Source organism: Chrysemys picta, chromosome 3 (assembly GCF_011386835.1).
Source record: "Chrysemys picta bellii isolate R12L10 chromosome 3, ASM1138683v2, whole genome shotgun sequence".
In the NCBI taxonomy this organism is placed as follows: Eukaryota; Metazoa; Chordata; order Testudines; family Emydidae; genus Chrysemys; species Chrysemys picta.
In genome coordinates this window covers 12,634,129-12,652,128 of record NC_088793.1, presented here as the reverse complement: position 1 = coordinate 12,652,128, position 18,000 = coordinate 12,634,129, and the positions used below count along the sequence as shown (strand labels likewise).

Sequence of the window (18,000 nt, the reverse complement as noted above, 5' to 3'; positions counted from 1 at the left end):
ATGCCTCAGAAATGTCATTCAGATTGGGGGGTCATAATTCAAATCTACCCTTTAGATGTGGAGGATTGTAAAGGGAAACACTCACCCCACCACCAGCTCATGGTCAGGGGGCACAGCAGGCTGTTTTCTTTCCAGGTGCTCCCCTTTCCCTGCAATGATCTGTCCCTTCAGTGACTCAGCCCTCCAGCCAGGTCTCACATTCATGTCCATGCTTTCAGGGTATGTGGAAAGAGTTCAACAGTGGGGTTGCCTTCTGGAATAAGCATGGGACCCAGGCTTCCCCTTTTGGATTGGGGTCCTCTCGTGTCTGGACCCTACAATCTTTAAGCTTATCACAACCTTAACTAGGCAGAAGCTGTAGTCTTGCTTTGATTTTCTTTGTTTTATTGCCAATAAAGTACAGCTAACTGTTCTTCTGATGGAGCAGATTCCCCAGAAGAGAGTGCAGTGTGTTTGTCTCCAAGTATCAGTCTGCACAGAAAGTGTAGGGAAAAAATAGAAAAAAAAAATAAAAAATGGGGAAGATCAGAAGTAGATAGCAATGCATCGAATTTAGAAGTAGTGAAATGCAGAAATGTAAGTGAAGCTCAAGAGTTCAGGGAAGACTCCCCATGGTGGCAGGGTCAAGGAGAACAATGAGGTTTTATACAAGTATTTCAGGAATAAAAAATATTCTAACACTGGTACAGGCCCATTATTCCATGGAGATGGTAAAATTATAATAATGATACAGAAAGGACAGACGTGTTCAATAAATATTGCTGCTCTATATCTGGAAAGAAGCACAATGTTGTACATATATCACCTGTAAGAGTGTCCTGGACTGAAGCCCCATGGAACAGGTGTGACAACAGCTGTCTTGATCACCAAATAGAAGCAAAGACCTCCAGAGTAACATGCGGGAGTCTCCATAGACTGCGGTATGAAGTCGGCTCCTGGGGGAGATGGATGTGAGAGACACACATGCTCTGTGGGTCAGCACGAGAGGATGTTAATAAAAGAGCTGGCCAAATTCCCTGTGCTCTTCCCTCCTTCTTTCCTTTACTCTCCTTTACCCTCCTCTCTGCCTCCCTTCCTTCCCGAACTCCCTGCCCTGCTCTCCTGTCTTCCCTCTCCCCTTTCTCACTGAACACTTCTTCTTTCAGTCTTCATCTTAACCCATTATTTTTTCCTTACCTATTCGCTGTCTTACTTGTCCCATCTTTTCTCTCCAACCCTAACTTCTCCCTCAGTTCCGCCCCCTTTTATTGCTCTGCACATCCCTAATTCCAGAAATCCTCACAAATCGAAATTCCCACAGCCATAATGTGAGTTAGTCAGCAGGTGATTCACTAACACAGCCCTACAGGGGACACACACTGTTCATTTGGATAACTAGTATGTCTGGATAAAGGAATTTGGATAACTGGAATTATCCTGTAAATTGATTTTAACTCAGATACTTTTAAAATTAGCACGTTTTCATTTGGATAAATAAATCACATGTATTAGTACTACTTCTTCATTAAAACTGGCAGGAAGGAGCGTTCACCAGCATTGCTTCACTGGAGTCCTGAGTGGTTTCTGAAGATAGTTAGAAAGATCATTCAGGTAGTTCATTGACTCAAGGGGTTATGACAGCTGTGTTTTTCTCTTTCTGGATCTCACAGGCATCTCCCTAGATAGTACTTCAAAGGAAAAGTTATTAGGGGGATTATCTGACTTCATGATGTGACTTTAGCAGTTGACAGACTTGGAGGGGGCTCTCAGTAGCCAGATGATAACAGCCCAACTTGCTGTCTCTCTCAGCCAGATATTTTTGCTTCAGTGACTGACAGTTTGATGAAAACAGCCTGTTTTATACAGACTCTGAAGGCTTGGTTTCTACTTGGTAAAACTGCAGGGGCGCTGATCAGAAAGTGGCCCATGATTCTAGTGAAGATTTGAAATGTCCAACTTCCCTTTGAACGTTGGAATTGTTGCAACTTTGTCTCTGGACAATTCCAACATCTTTGTGCAAAACATCTTGAGCCATCCCAGTTTGCATAGCACACATTAGGCCACAGTGGTTTGTGTAAAATGTCTTGGGACATATAACAACATTTATTGGTTTAGCTCCGGTCACCAACTTACTTCTGCAGGCGACTTCCCATTGCTCTCCCTGTGTTGTGTTCCTTGGCCAACTTCATATGACTCTGTGTCCTTCCCCATGTTTCAGTTTCTGGCACACAGAGGTCAATTTTGAAGTCAGGAGAGATCCTTTATTTAAAGTCTTTTAGAATCATGGAAATGTAGGGCTGAAAGGGCCCTCAATCAGAAAATTAGCCATTATTCTAGTGAAGATTTGAAATGTCCAACCTCAATTTGAACGTTGGAATTGTTGCAATTTCGTCTCTGGGAAATTCCATCATCTTTGGGCAAAACATCTTGAGCCATCCCAGTTTGCATAGGACACATTAGGCCAGAGTGGTTTGTGCAAAACATCTTGGGACACATAACGAACATTTATTAGTTTAGCTCTGGTCAGCAACTTACTTCTGGAGGACACTTCTTGATCGCCTCCCCGTCTTGTGTTCTTTGGTCAAACAATATGACTCTGTGTTCGCCTCACCTGTTCTTAAAAATCTCTAATGACGGGGATTCCACAAACTCCCTTGGAAGCCTATTCCAGAGTGTAATTTAAGTAGAGAGTTTTCCTAATATCTAACCTAACTCCCCCTTGCTGAAAATTAAGTCCATTACTTCTTGTACTACTTTCAGTGGACCTAGAAAACAGTTGATCACCATCCTCCTTATAACAGCCCTTTATATATTTGAAGACTGTTATCCTCCCCCTCAATCTTCTTTCCAAAAGACTAAACATGCCCAGGTATCTTCACCTCTCCTTCCAGATCAGGTTTTCTAAACGTTTGATCCTTTTTGATGCTCTCCTGTGGACTCTCTCCAATTTGGCCACATCCTTCTTTAAGTGTGGCACCCAGAATTGGACACAGCATTCAAGATGTGGCCTCACTAGTGCTGGGCAGAGCAGGACAGTTACCTCCCATGTCTTACATACGATACTTGTGTTAATACACCGCAGAGGTATATTAAACTTTTTTACAACTGCATCACATTGTTGACTCATATTTAATTTGTAATCCACTATATCCTCTAGATCCTTTTCAGCAGTTCAACCACCTAGCCAGTTATTTGCCATTTTACAGTTGTGCATTTAATTTTGCCTTCCTAAGTGAAGTACTTTATTGAATTCGATTATATTTTTAAGAGCAATTCTTCATTTTAGCAAGGTCCCTTTATATTCTAATTCCATCCTCCAAAGTGCTTGCAACCCCTCTCAGCTTGGTGTCATGTGCAAATTATAGAAGCACAGAGACATTTTACTTCTAGAACTAAGTTGCTCTAATTACCATAAAGTAAAGCAGTGTAGCCCTATAGTGGGGCTACAGTTCTATTGGGGAAAACGTGCTTATTAGAGATGGTCAGAAATTTTCTGATGAAACTGGTTTAGAAACACCATTACTGGGGACGCAAAGTACCTTGTGATCTGGAGAAATCAAAACAGGAGACTTTGATCACCTAGAAACAGATTGATTCCCCCACGTGTAATAAAATCTAATTGTTGTGAAAACACAACACTAACAAGTGCACATTTGTCATGGTGGAAGAGGTGGGAACCTGCTGTTGTCCTTCTGTTTGGAAATCCATTTTTTAAATGAAAGGATATTAAAAAATAAAAACAATAATCCCTATTGAATGTTAAGTCCACACATGAGTGATTGGGCCACAGTGGTCAAAGCAACTGTTTGTGTTTCTACATGCTCACATGGACAGATCAGTATTTATTTTCTACCACGGTTACTAATCCATTTCGTTTGTTCTTTTTAAGATAAGCGGGTTCTCTCACAGCTTTATTTATAACCCCTATCTCATTGCTCCATGGTACTATTTTCATGGCATACAAATGGAAAAGAGATAAAACAAAATTATCTTGCTGGAAGGTTGTGATGTAACGCTACTTCTTAGAATTCAGAACAATAACACAAAAGAACTCCAAAACAGATAGAGACAAAGCAGGCTGCTCCCTAAAACAAAGAGGCTCAACTCACTCCACCTTACTTTAGGCTTCTTCTCTGAAGACTGACTGCCAACAACACAGCTTGCACAGTTCCCTCAGAGCCTCATAGCCTGCAAGAGGGATCAGGATATCCCTTCCAGACTTGAAGTGTTAGTTTGTATTTTAACACAGTTTTCCATGTACCACACATGGCAGCCAGATTTCCAGTCTTCTTATTATAATGCAGAACTAAAGGAAAACACCAAGGGGTGTCTGCGCTGGGCCCCCTGCACTGTATGCCCCCTCTATACTGCTCATTGCTTCGCTGTCAGCACCTCACCTACACAGCCCTTCCCCTTCTCTTCCACACTGGTATCTATTCAGCTCTGAGGGCACCACTCTCCATAGAGTGGCTACATCCTAGCTCTGCCCTTTTCCACACCCTCAACACCTGGGACTTATTCCCTCCAAAAAAAGCCTTTATGTAACCCCACCTGGGAACACTACAGCACCCAGATCTCCTTTCCAATGCCAGACACTCTACGACAGGTTCTCCTATTCCCAAGCCCAGGGGAAATAAGGGGGTTTCCATGTTTTCAGAGGACGTCCCCTCCCTCCCAGTAAACCCACCAAGCCCATCCCCTTCAGCACCTCCTATCCCCCCTCTCTCTTCTATGTCTGGGCAGGAAATGGCACAGACCTAGTCCTTATGCAAACTGCTCCCATCACTGTCTGATCTCCCAATTCTAATGCCTGGCTCCTATTTCCCTCTTCAGAAAGATCCCCCCACACACCCACACACACCCACACACTTCAAAGCCCCGGCTCTCCAATATATTCCCCAAACAAGGGCTCAGGTCAGTTTGGTGCCCCCATATCCCTTGTCTGCCTCTGAGTCACCCCAGTCCTACCCTACATGTCCCAGTTACCCAGGATCCCCCCATGTAACTCTAGCCCCTCTAATTTCCACACCATGTGCCTCTCATTCCCCTGATCCCACCACATATCCCTTTCCTCTTCATCACACCCCCTCCTTCTTCTCCTTCAACCCACCTCATGTTCCTCTAACTCCCAATCCCCAAACCCCACATCTCCCCTGCCTCACACCTCAAGGGTGTTTTCAAGGGGCCCCAATGGCCTCTCCCTCCCTTCTCTCTGCAGGCTACTTGGTTGCCCCCATCTCCTCTCTTCAGCGGCTCCCAAGTGGTTGCGCTGCCCTCCTAATCTTCAGAGAGACTGATGGATTTTCAAGAGGAGAGACAGGAGCCTTTATGAAGACTGAGTTCTGCTGGAGCCAGCTCTACTGACTAGCTGGGATCTCCATCAACTATGGTCATGTTCAGATCCCGGCTTTGTCATGGCAAAGACTGTCAAGTCATTTTAAATGGACCTCCTGTGCTCTTGCTCTCTATGACACACAAAGGCTACAGAAAAACCACACAGGCCCCGCTGCATTCCACAGAACTGTGTTTATTACTGGGTTCAAAAATACTAGGCCTGACTTCCCATGGAGACTTCTGCTCCAACAATTTTGATGGCTACATGAGTAGGAAACACGGAAGCCGACTGGAGGGATCCCAATCGGTTAAAAGGATAATATTCAATTCTTATACACCACATGATGCCCCCACCCACATACATATATTCATGACTCATGCAATCCTCAATATTATGAAGGTTATTCTGTGATTTTTCAAGGATTGGAGACATCTCTTTAATGGGATGGATGCATAAAAATAGGAAAATTAAAAAAAATAAACTAAGAATATTAATCAATACTGTATGAACAAGGTGCGCACGTAATACACACACACACACACACACACACACACACACATAGAGTTTGGTCCCAAGTTATTAGTATTTTTAATAGTGTCATCTATGTCCAGGGATGATCAAGAATCCTTTGCAGAACTTAGGGCTAAGTCATTAAAAATGTCTAATAGCGGTTGCTGCATCTGTGGCTCACAGAGGAGTTAGATTGAGTAACAGCAACAGTTGCTAGCTGAGCTAACCAAAAAATCTCACTCACTTGTGAAGTAACTTCACCTTTTATTAGTTTCTTCTGTATTATTTGCTTTATACCTAGAAGTTCATAGCAGATAGACAAGATCAAGCTAGGACTTGATGTGGCAGCATAATGTACATTTTAGAAACTATATAGAAAATTAAAATCTATCTAGAGGTGTCTGCAGGTGTCTGCAGTTTGAGGAAGTTTCATTACCCAGGTAATCTGAGAGTACTCAGTACGTAGAGCATTTTGGAGAAAGTTGTGTATTTTAAAGCAGTTGGCAGAGAAGCTGGCTGGACCATTAATGTTGATTTTCAATAAGTCTTGAACACTGGGGAAGTTGCAGAAGACTGGTAGACAGCTATTGTTGTGCCAGTACTTAAAACGGGTGAACAGGAAGCCCTGGGTTATTATAGGCTTATCAGTCTGACAACAATCGCAAGAAAGATAATGGAATAGTTGATATAGACAGGATTAATACAGAATTGAAGGCAGGTAACAGAATTAATGCCAACCAACATGGGTTTATGGAAAAGAATCCTGTCGAACTAACTTAATATATTTTTTATGAGACTACCAGTAAGGGTCATGAAGATAATATTGTTGATACAATAGAATTAGTGTTCTGTAAGACATTTAACTTGGTACCACATGACATTTGGATTAAAAATATATATATAAAACGAACATGGCATACATTAAATGGATTAAACGCTGGCTAATTGATAGGTCTCAAAGTGTAATTGTAAACAAGGAATCATCATTGATGGGGTATATGTCTCGTGGGGTCTGGTAGGGACTGGTGAATTTTAAAGAGAAATTTATCTATATATATATATCTATATTTATATCTATAGATATATAAATAGATATATCGATATAGATTTAGATATAGATAATAGCTCATTATACTGCAACATAAAGTCATTTCACTCACTAATAATACTGGTAACATTAATGGCACAGAAAAAGAAAACAGCTCTCCTCTCTGTACCCTTTACTGGTTATTCTCTACACTTCATCTGCTACTAAGAAGCATGGCTACCTATGTCATGAGATCTCTTCAGAAATGCCAGTCGAAGGGTTCATCAGGCGAAATGGCCAAATAGCACTTAAGAGATTTCAATGGGCTTCACTTTACAGGTTTTCAATGTCCATTGTTTTCACAACATATCAATAGAGCTTATCAGCTTTCTAATTACAAACAAATCATGTGGTATACTATATCAATAATCACTGATAAAGAGAATGAGAAGTGACTGGGCTACAGCTGCAGCCAGAGAAACTGAAGGAAATTTCCAAACTTCTGTAATGGAGTCAGTGCTCACTTGGAGGCCAAGTAGGATCAATGAGGTAGAACAACTGTACCCCTGATAACGGTTAGTTTTTCACCAAGTGAAGCAGAGCTGTGAGTATTAAGGGCTAGACACTTAGGGTATGTCTACACTACAAGAGCTACAGCAGCATAGCTGACCTCTAAGGCTGAAATTTGATCCCCTAATCCAAATGTGACCTCAGAGGGAATGTCTACACAGCAACTAGACACCGGTGGCTGGCCTCAGGCTGTGGGGCTGTTTCACTGCTGCGTAGATGTCTGATACTGGGGCTACAGCCTGGGATCTAGGACTCTGTGAGGTGGGACGGTCCCAAAGCTTGGGCTGCAGCCGGACCCAGAAGTCTACACAGCAATGAAACCACCACAGCCCGAACCCCACGAGCCTGAGTCAGCTGTCTTGGGACAGCCCCAGTTTTTCCTTTTTTACGATGTAGACATGCTCATAGAGCATCTGCAATATTATTTTATTATTAAAAATTCTTAGCACTGGGGCAACTCTGCTCCCACCATATGATCAGGTAAAACACAGCACCCCTTGAACAGAGCTAAGGGCCTTTTGTTTTAAGTCTTTATGATAAGGGGACCAGCTGCCTGAATCATGAAACTTTAACCCCACATAAGTCAAAGCAGAGACTTGTTCTACAGGAAGAAGAACAGGAGGACTTGTGGCACCTTAGAGACTAACAAATTTATTAGAGCATATCTACAGGGTGGCCTCCGATCTTCCGCTCAATGTGCGGATGCTTCTTCCCAGAAATCGTGACTTGGTCTCATTATAAATAAGAACCAGGTCTTGGAATTTAAAATAAGAGGAAAATTGAGATAACAGCCAGAAGATGCCTCATGGAGTTTGCGATAAAACAACCATGTCAACAGCATATAGTAACAGTGAGATAAGTCTACCTTTAATGTGTGGTGGAGAAAATTAATTTTCCTATATAACATCCACTGTATCATTAATATATAAATAAATAACAAGAGGTGCTAGAAGGCATCCCTGGTGTTCTTCCCAAGCCACTGGGATCAATAGAATCAAATACCATCTTCAAAACTCGAATAGTAGCATACAGTTCCTACCCTTAACCAAAGTATATTTATAAATCATAGAGGAAAAATTAAAGCAATTATCAATAGTGGCTCTATCTGTTTTTATCTAACTTCTTTGTGTGAATGGAAAGAACATAGCAGGGAAATAATAGGTGTGAGGTGGCAGTCAGGTTGACGTGCCCGCTCCTTGTGTCCCCCCTCGGCAGAGAAACATCCAGTGCCCCTTGACCTTTCTCTGTGGAGAACGTAGCAGGTGAGAAGACCAGCACCTTCCAACAACAGAGAGACAGTTGAAATAGAGGGCACTGACTGGGAGATGGGAGGGACAGCTCACTGCCCTGTCACAGCTCCCTGTTGCCCTATGGATGTCCTCCTCCCCATGGATTCTATTCTTCATTCACTCCCCTCAACTTTTCTATTTGGTGCTTCCAATTGGGAGGAAATGGGGGGGAAGAGGAAGAAGGTGAATAGGAGGGGGTCTGCGAAGGGATCTGTGAAGCTTTGTGCGGGGGGTTGTATTTTGTAGGCTCTGAACCCTGGTTAGAATGAATCCCCCAGGGAACTTGGAGGTGTCATACAGCTCTATAGAACCCTTAGAAATGTTCTTCCATTTCCCTGGCTGCAGTTTAAGCCCAATCACTTCTTGTTCTCTCTGTCCTGAAAGAATGAGACAAATCCTGAGAGGTGCTTGGCACCTGCAAATGCCACTGGCTTCCCCATGTTTGATGCATCAACATTTTATGTCTCTACTTTAGATAATTATCATTAAGTCTGATGCTTGTTATGAGAGAAAAAAGAAAGGGAAACCTCATGGTTTTCTCCCATCACTAAATGTAAAATTCCTCAATTTAGATACACAATAAAAATCCATGGATTCCTGGCACACAGTATTTATAATTTTATTCACTTTATTTATCATAAATCTCTCTTAAAAAGGATTTTAACCTCTTTGGAATAGGTTTTAAAGCATGAAATTAGTAAATTTCCTTAAATACAAGTAATATATTGATTAAATATTGTACAAAACAATATGCACATGCCCTACTATAAATGCTTCCAAGGTATAGTCGTGTTCTGAAACTCTTCTCTGCGAAAGGACCTTCATTTCAATTTAATAGGAGGCTTTCCATTTTTTCAGAGAGCTTTCGATCAGGCAGTAGATATTTGCTAGTTGTAAATACTCATATTGTAACTTCCACAAGGCAGGAAGTTGATTACTGTGTTTCCCTGAAATTCTCCAGAATGTTTATGACGCTGTATAAATTATAACAGAGAGTCCTGTGGCACCTTTAAGATTAACAGATGTATTGGATCATAAGCTTTCGTGGGTGAATGCCCACTTCGTCGGATGCTCCAATATATCTGTTAGTCTTAAAGGTGCCACAGGACTCTCTGTTGCTTTTTACAGATCCAGACTAACACGGCTCCCCTCTGATACTTGTATAAATTATAATTATGATGATAATTATAAACAGATTGCAGCACAAATTTAGTAAATGTCACATGCTTCAAAAAAGATTTCAACAGATCAGTATTTCACAATCACTGGTAGCCCATAAATAGAGACTCTCCATCTCCTCTCTATCTTGCAGTGTCTTCTCTCCAGCAACACTGAGCTCCCGGTCAAACTTCAGCCATGAAGATTCTCTACCTGCTCTTTGCTGTCTTTTTCCTGGTGCTGCAAAGCTCTCCAGGTAAGACCTTAATGAAATGAAGGGAGAATATAGAAGGACAATGGTGAGTCTGTATTAAGATTTCTAAAAATTGTGTATCATAATTTTTTCAGCTTTTTTTTTCAAAAAAGTTGTATGGTTTTCAGCAGATACTTCACATTTCCCTGGAGAATAGTCCTGCGGTAAGAAAGGTGTCTTTAATATTCCTATTAAGATCCAGTCAGAATGGCTGAACTATGACCTATAATACTATCACCAACGTTCTACCTAGTGGAGTCCTACGACACTAGTTAAACTTTTTATAAAAGACCTGAAAAAAAAAAACATACAATCATCACCTATAAAGTTAGCTGGTGACAAAAATTAAGGGACAGGGCACTCATAGAGAGGGATTTGGATCACTTGGTAAACTGGGAACAAGTTAACAATCATACAGCTAAATCTAAATGTATGGATCTAGGAACAGAGAAGGTTGGACACAGTTATAGGATGAGGGATTCCATCCTGGGAAGCAGTGACACTGAAAAAAGATTTGGGGGTTGTGGATTGGTAATCAGCTGAAAGTTTCTAAAAGGGTTAATACATAACTTGGGTGCAGAAAGAGGGAAATCTTGAGTAGGATTAGAGAGATCATTTTTGGCACCTCCAGATGTGACCACATCTTGGGTACTGTTTCCAGTTCTGGTGTCCACACTTCAGGAAGAATGTTGATCAGTTGCAGAGGGTTCAGGGAAAAGCCACAGGAATGATGAAAGGATTAGAAAACATGCCTTATAGCGATAGACTCAGAAAATTCAATCCCTTTATCTTAACAAAGAGAATGTTAAGGGGTGACTTGATCACAATTTCTAAGTACATGTATGATGAAAACTATTTAATAATGGGCTCTTCAATCAAGAAAATAAAGGTATTTTGTGATCTAGTGCTTGGAAGTTGAAGCTAAACAAATTCAGTCCGGAAACGAGATGTAAATTGTTAACAGTGAAAGTAATTAACAATTGCAACAATTTACCAATGTATTCTCCATCCTGGAAAGTTTTTAAATCAAGAAATATTGGGGGAGGGTTTTCCTAGAAGATAGCCTCTAAGAAATATTTTGGGGTAGTCCCTTCAGAATATATGATCACAAAGGTCCTTCAGTACCAGGCAAACTGGTTGAAATGATAGTAAAAAACAGAATTATCAGGCACACAGATGAATACAATGAGCTGGGGAAGAGCCAACATGGTTTTTGGAAAGGGAAATCATGACTCACCAATCTACTAGAATTCTTTGAGGGGGTAAACAAACGTGGACAAGGGTGATCCAGTGGATATAGTGTAATTAGACTTTCAGAAAGCCTTTGACAAGTCCCTCACCAAAAGCTCTGAAGCAAAATAAGCATTCCTGGGATAAGAGGGATTGTGCTCTCATGGATTGGAAACTGGCTAAAAGATAGGAAACAAAGGGTAGGAATAAATGGTCAGTTTTCAGAATGGAGAGAGGTAAATAGTGGTGTCCCCCATCTGTCAGTACTGGGACCAGTACTGTTCAAAATATTCATAAGTGATCAGGAAAAGGGGGTAAACAGTAGATGATACAAAATTACTCAAAGATAGTGAAGTCCAAAGCAGAGTGTGTAGAGTTACAAAGGAATCTCATAAATCTGGGTGACTGGGCAACAAAATGGCAGACGAAAGTCAATGTTGATAAATGCAAAGTAATGCACTTTGGAAAACATAATCCCAACTATACGTCTAAAAAGATTGGGTCTAAATTAGCTGTTACCACTCAAAAAAGAGATTTTGGAATCAATGTGGAGAGTTCCCTGAAAACATCTGTTCAACGCACAGCGGCACTAACACAAAATACTAAAAGAATGTTAGGAACCATTAGGAAAGGGATAGGTAATAAGACCGAAAATATCATGAGGCCTCTTTATAAATCCATGGTAATTAAATGTTGTGTGCAGATGCTGAATGTTGTGTGCAGATGTGGTTACCCCAACTCAAAAAAGATATATTAGTATTGGAAAAGTTACAGACAATGGCAACTAAAACGTTTAGGGGTATGGAACAGCTTCCATATGAGGGGAGATTAAAAAGACTGGACATTTTTAGCTTGTGTCCTCTTCCTCTGGCCTAACACAATGAAAATACCCTTTGTTCTAGGGGATTCAAGTGTTTGGATTGAAGAGTTTGGGAACCTTCACTTGAGATAACAGGCTCTGTGCATATCCTTTTCCTTTGATGAAATAACAGACTTTCTATGAGCTTGTATTGCCCAGGAGGGAACTGATCAGTACAAGATGCACATTTCTGGGGGACGAGGCTGGCACTGGGAATTGGCTGGTGTTGCTCTGCAGGATAATTAAGGAGAGTCTTGCTCCAAGTTTTCCTCTAATTCAGCTGGGAGAGACTTTCCATGCTAGGGGCTGTGCATGAGCAGGACCAGAAGTGGTTGCTTTCAAAGCGGAGCAGTGTAGGAGGCACTGCAGGTTGGAGACCCGAGGGAATATGGCTGTTCACTGGTCCAGACTCTACCCTGGGGAATGTCACAGTGGATACTTTAAGGAAAGCACAGCTAAAATCTAGTTTAAAATCGTCTAATATTAATATCCTAAAGAACATTTTGGCCACATGATCAGAAGGACAAGCCTGTCTGGTATGTCTAAGACTGGCAATTGGTCATTGAGTCAGTATTGCGAAGTGCTGAGTCTTCACAAGAATGTCTGTGCCGAGTGTCACTGACAATCAGGCGTTCTGACTGGAGGGACTTGTTTAAACCCTTCGCTTTCCACAAGTACCAGCCACCCAACCCAGTGCTGAGCTGGTTCAACCCTGCTCAGCCAATCAGCATTTAGATACTGCCTAGTACATCAGTGTTTGGAATCAGAAAGAATCAAAACCACGGCAGCAAAACCTCTGCCCCATTCTTAGAAGTTGGTGGTGCAGACAGCTGCCTGCTTTCCGTCCTGTACAGGGGTGGGGCTGGGAAGGACTCCCATGCTCAGTGCTACAGGTCGGAAGCCTGCAGCCAGGAAGCCAGCAGATCTCCTGAATTAACTCCCTCTGCTCATTTCTTAGGAGCAGCCTTTGACTGAGCACAGGCACAGGAAGATAATTGGGTTGACTTGGCCTTGTCTCAGTGAATTGGAAATTCAGCTAATGAGAAATGCCCGTCATGCTGCAATCACAGCCTTTGTTTACACTTATATGTGAATGAAAATGAAGACACTTTTTCTTTGTGCAGGATTCACCCGATTCATCAATAACTCCGTTGGTTGTTTTCATGCTGGGGGCATCTGCCTCTTTACATGTTACCCCCATTTCATACGAATCGGAAGTTGTGATTTTGGGCAGAGTTGCTGTAGGAGATGGGTAAGTTCAGGATGCCACAAGGGAGACATTACTGTGTAAACAGAATATTTGTGTTTCTAATTTCTATAGCTGCTGTTTAATGACCTTGGAGGCTCAGAGCACATGGCACAACCCTGACATGGGACAAAGGAATCATATAGCTGCTTTACTCAGGCTGCCTATGGTCTGTCCACAACCCAGAGGAGCCCAGAGTCTCCACAGTGCTCAGTGCAACGTGTGAGCCATGTATTGCTCATGTATTGCAGTTACTCTCCACCACCCATTTTGAAGCCCCTCTGGCTTGCCAACATGGCATCATACAGACAATGTCTCTGGCCAGTCTGGCATCCGTTTACATCATTGTTTCATTTAGGAATATGGAAAACAACGGGGAAGGACTAAAATATATTTCCCAGGAGAGAGTATGGGGGATGCGTCTCCTTTGTACCATTGTGCAGCACTTATGAGATCAAAATGGCTGCTCTTTACAACAGTAATGCTTAATTTACCAAAAAGAAACATGTACAAGTATTGAGCTATGTTAAGGGTGTGTGTGTCGTATCCCAGTATAAAATGATCGATCTGTCACAGAAAAATTAGAATAACTAGCAACACGGCTTCTGATTGACACTTATACTTTTAAGCCTTTCAAAAATGTTATGTCAATCTTCCAGTCACTGACAGAAGGATCCTAATTTCAATAACTACCCGAGGACACATTGAAGCATGGAATTTTCTTGGTAGCATTCAGCATAATGAAAGCTGCCAATCACATTCCATTATGATGCCTTCTTCTTACATACTTGTCCGTTTCTGGGAAGGTCTCCTTTGTGGATATCATTTCTGAATTTGAAAGGCCTCCTGTCCTCAGACTGAGAGAAGTTGGTAGGACCTGTTGTAAGTCTCTCTGGCAAGAAAGAGAGCAGGGAGGCTGAGTTGACAAAAAGAAATGGCTTAAAAATGAAGCCTGTAAAAGAAAACTGAGATAAGCTTAGAGACGAGCTGAGCAAAGGAGAATTTAGGAGCGCTACGTGGAAGCAGCTGAGGGGAAGAAATGGTCACTCAGCCCCCAAGGAAGCATCTCTAGCCCAGGGGGTTTTGTGTTTTTATTTTTAATGTTATTTTGCCCCAGGTCGGGGAGATTTTGGTTCAGTGTGGGCGGTGGAGGTGAGGGAGGGGGAAGAGGAGGGAGGCGCCCTAAACCACCAACCCAACAGGAGAAACGGAGACACTGGCCAAGTCTGAGGATGAGAAGGTAAGCTGCACCCACACAGTATGGTTATAATGATGATTTTCCCATAGAAAAAAAAGGTATTTTTAAATCATTCCACTCAAAAATGGAACAATAATTAAACTCAAGTTGTGACCTGGACCTCACTGCACAGTCCATCCAGAATGACACAGTGAGAAAAACTGGAAATGAAAACAGTGATGAACATTTGAGGATTTCAGACAACCAGGTGCTTTGCAGCATTCTTGGACCTGTGTTAAAGAACATCTGGGTCCAGATGCTGCAAACATGATGAGCCGTGTTGAGGATAAAATTGCTCCTGTGGGATACGTGGGAAAGAGGCACTTTTGAGCACACGTGTGAAGGCTGTCATGCCTTCTGGGACGAGTACTCTGTGGTTTGAACCAGAACTCTCCAGAGCTAAATGCTCAAGTGCCTTCAGGTTGTACAAAAGCTCCAGTCTCTAGATGGAGCCCGTAATCGACTCACAGCCATCCACCGAGAGTAATTCATAACACACACTGACCAGTGGGTCACGCATGTATATTATCAGATATGCTCACTCTGCAATACAATTCAAGAAGCACTAGTGCCTTTAAGGACTGATGCTACTTTCAGTCTTTATGGTAGCTCAGTACATACGCGGTGCCTTTGCATTTCTCCTTTTAGAATTCCAGAGCAATTACAAACCTTAGTGACTTCAGTGCTAGCATTGCTCAGAATTTCTTTTTACTGGTTTAAACATGTTTCCTAAAGTTAACTTGGTCTCATTGCTTGTCTGTAGCCAATTCTATGTGTGTTCTGATTGTTAACTGCTGGATCTCCCCTTAGTCTTGTACAAGGTGCCCAGCATGCTCAAATTAATGTCACAGCAGGGACATGACTGATAGAGGAAGTTGGCGGGGGGTGAGAAGTTTTCCCAGACAGTTTGGGCTTCTTCTCTCCACATAAACGGCTACAGTGGCACAGCAACACCGCTGCAGTTGAGCCAAAGCGCTTCAGTGAAGACGTTACCTGCACCGACGGGAGGGGTTCTCCCATCTGTGTAGGCGCTGCAGCTCCCCGAGAGGTGGTATGTGCGTCAATGGGAGAATGCACGTATCAACCTAGCGCTGTCTTCACCAGGGGTTAGGTCGGTTTCATTGTGTCACTCAGGGGTGTGTATTTTCCATACTCCTGAGCTACATAGTTACACCAACCAAATTTCCTAGTGTAGACCAAGCGTAAATTACCATAGAGGCAGTTTTGAGGCAGGAGAGGTGAAGATAGGAGCTCTGTGCTAACAACTGCACTGCTACACACATGGCTGCTTCACTGAATATGTACAAAAAGAACAGGAGTACTTGTGGCACCTTAGAGACTAACACATTTATTTCAGCATAAGCTTACGTGGGGTACAGCTCACTTCTTCGGATGCATAGAATGGAACACAGAGACAGAAGATATTTATACATACAGAGAACATGAAAAGGTGGAAGTACCCATACCAACTGTAAGAGGCCAATCAGTTAAGATGAGCTATCAGCAGTAGGGAGAAAAAAACTCTTTGAAGTGATAATCGAATCCACCTTTTCATGTTCTCTGTATGTATAAATATCTTCTGTCTGTGTGTTCCATTCTATGCATCTGAAGAAGTGAGCTGTAGCCCACGAAAGCTTATGCTGAAATAAATGTGTTAGTCTCTAAGGTGCCACAAGTACTCCTGTTCTTTTTGCGGATACAGACTAACACGGCTGCTACTCTGAAACCTGAATATGTACAGAGATTATCAGCAGATAGGGAAGTACCATCTGAATAGGGTCAAGCTATTAGGCTTATGTGAGCTGGAAGACAGAATAGTCCAGGCATTCTTTAAGAATATCTTATTCATCCTCTAAGTAAATATTTATTGTTTTAGTTTTAGCTATGAACAAAAGTGTGTTTGAAAGGAAAACTAAACATGAACGTGAGTCACATTATTCTACATCTTACATATTTTTGGTTTTTTTTTTCTACATATCATAGAAATAGTCAATATTTTTAAAATTCACAATTTTGATTAATTCCCTCAATGGAATTTCAAATTTCAACTTTTTTTAAAAGTTTGATGAACATTTTTATGATATTGTACATCATATTTCTAGCCGTTTTTATACTTATCGGTATTTTGAACGGGTTCTTTTTTTAATCACCCAGCGACTTTATTCATTTATTTTTTTTGGTTGTCACTTAAACTGTGTAGAATGTTAATAGGAAGGAGGTTTGTAAGGAAATGAGAATGTGACTCCTTTACTAGAGAGTTAGGGACAGAGGGAGGGGAGAGCCATGTTCAGAAGTCCAGCATATTTACTTCAGAAGTCACCCAGTACACATGTTTAAATATAATAGATAGACTGAATCTGTTCTACAACCTTAAATAAGAGGAAGTTGGTTTTTAGCTCATACTGTAGAAGCTCATGCATTAAACTCCCGAGGCTCCAGGTTCAATCCCGACTGATGTCAAGCAAGGTCTGTTGGAGTTACATCTGCACACACTATTAAATGATGGGGAAGTTCCTGCTCTACCTTGAATTTGAAATGTAATGTTACATTGTCCTTTTTTTAATGGCTATAAACATAGAATGTGAGAGTTTCTTCCCTTTTTTTCAGTAAAGAGAGTGAGTGATGGCAGCAGAGATTGTCAATGCAGGATCTCTCGGAATCTGGCAGACGACGTCTTGCTTCTAAAATCCTTGGATGCTTTTCATCTGGGCTGGAAAGAATCTCGCAAGCCGGAAAAAATCCACAAGGGAGCCCTTGTGTCCCCACACACCCCCAATAGCTTGTTCTTCTCCTTTTAGTAAAAGTAGCTGCTGGTTGTGGTGGTTTGCAAAAAATGCCTGTGAGTATTTTGATTCCACACAGGTGCTGTTTTGCTATTTCTTTTCCATAAAAATCCCTTCCTTCTGTTATCTTAACTACGTATAAATAAAAGAAATGGTCACTGCCACATGTAAAATCCACTCAGGGGTGTTCCTAGACCAGGGAACATACATATTTATACATTTCAGTGAGCTCACATCGATAAATCATGACCTTTTCCTGGGTCCTTTGACAAAGCCGTTTGGTTTGTGTTGTTGTCAGAGGAGTGGGATTCAGTGATCGGAGGCCTGTATCCATGTCCTTTCAAGGAACAAAAGACTAACTTATTCTGGGGAGCCCTCTGTATATCAGAGAAAAGCACCATGATAATAACTTGGAAATTCCTAGAGGAATACGTCCCTTGGCCCGCGCCGCTTCCAGCAGCTCCCATTGGCCTGGAGCAGCAACCCGCAGGCAGTGGGAGCTGTGATCTGCCGAACCTGTGGAC

General features: G+C 41.9%; 1 long non-coding RNA gene across 1 annotated transcript; it reads left to right on the top strand.

The window, feature by feature from the left end:
- The first annotated feature begins 10,023 nt into the window (after positions 1-10,023).
- On the top strand, positions 10,024-17,667 carry LOC112060051 (uncharacterized). The gene is made up of 3 exons (XR_010599343.1): positions 10,024-10,124; positions 13,335-13,462; positions 17,301-17,667. It is a non-coding gene; the product is annotated as an uncharacterized LOC112060051 (long non-coding RNA).
- The last annotated feature ends 333 nt before the right edge of the window (positions 17,668-18,000 follow it).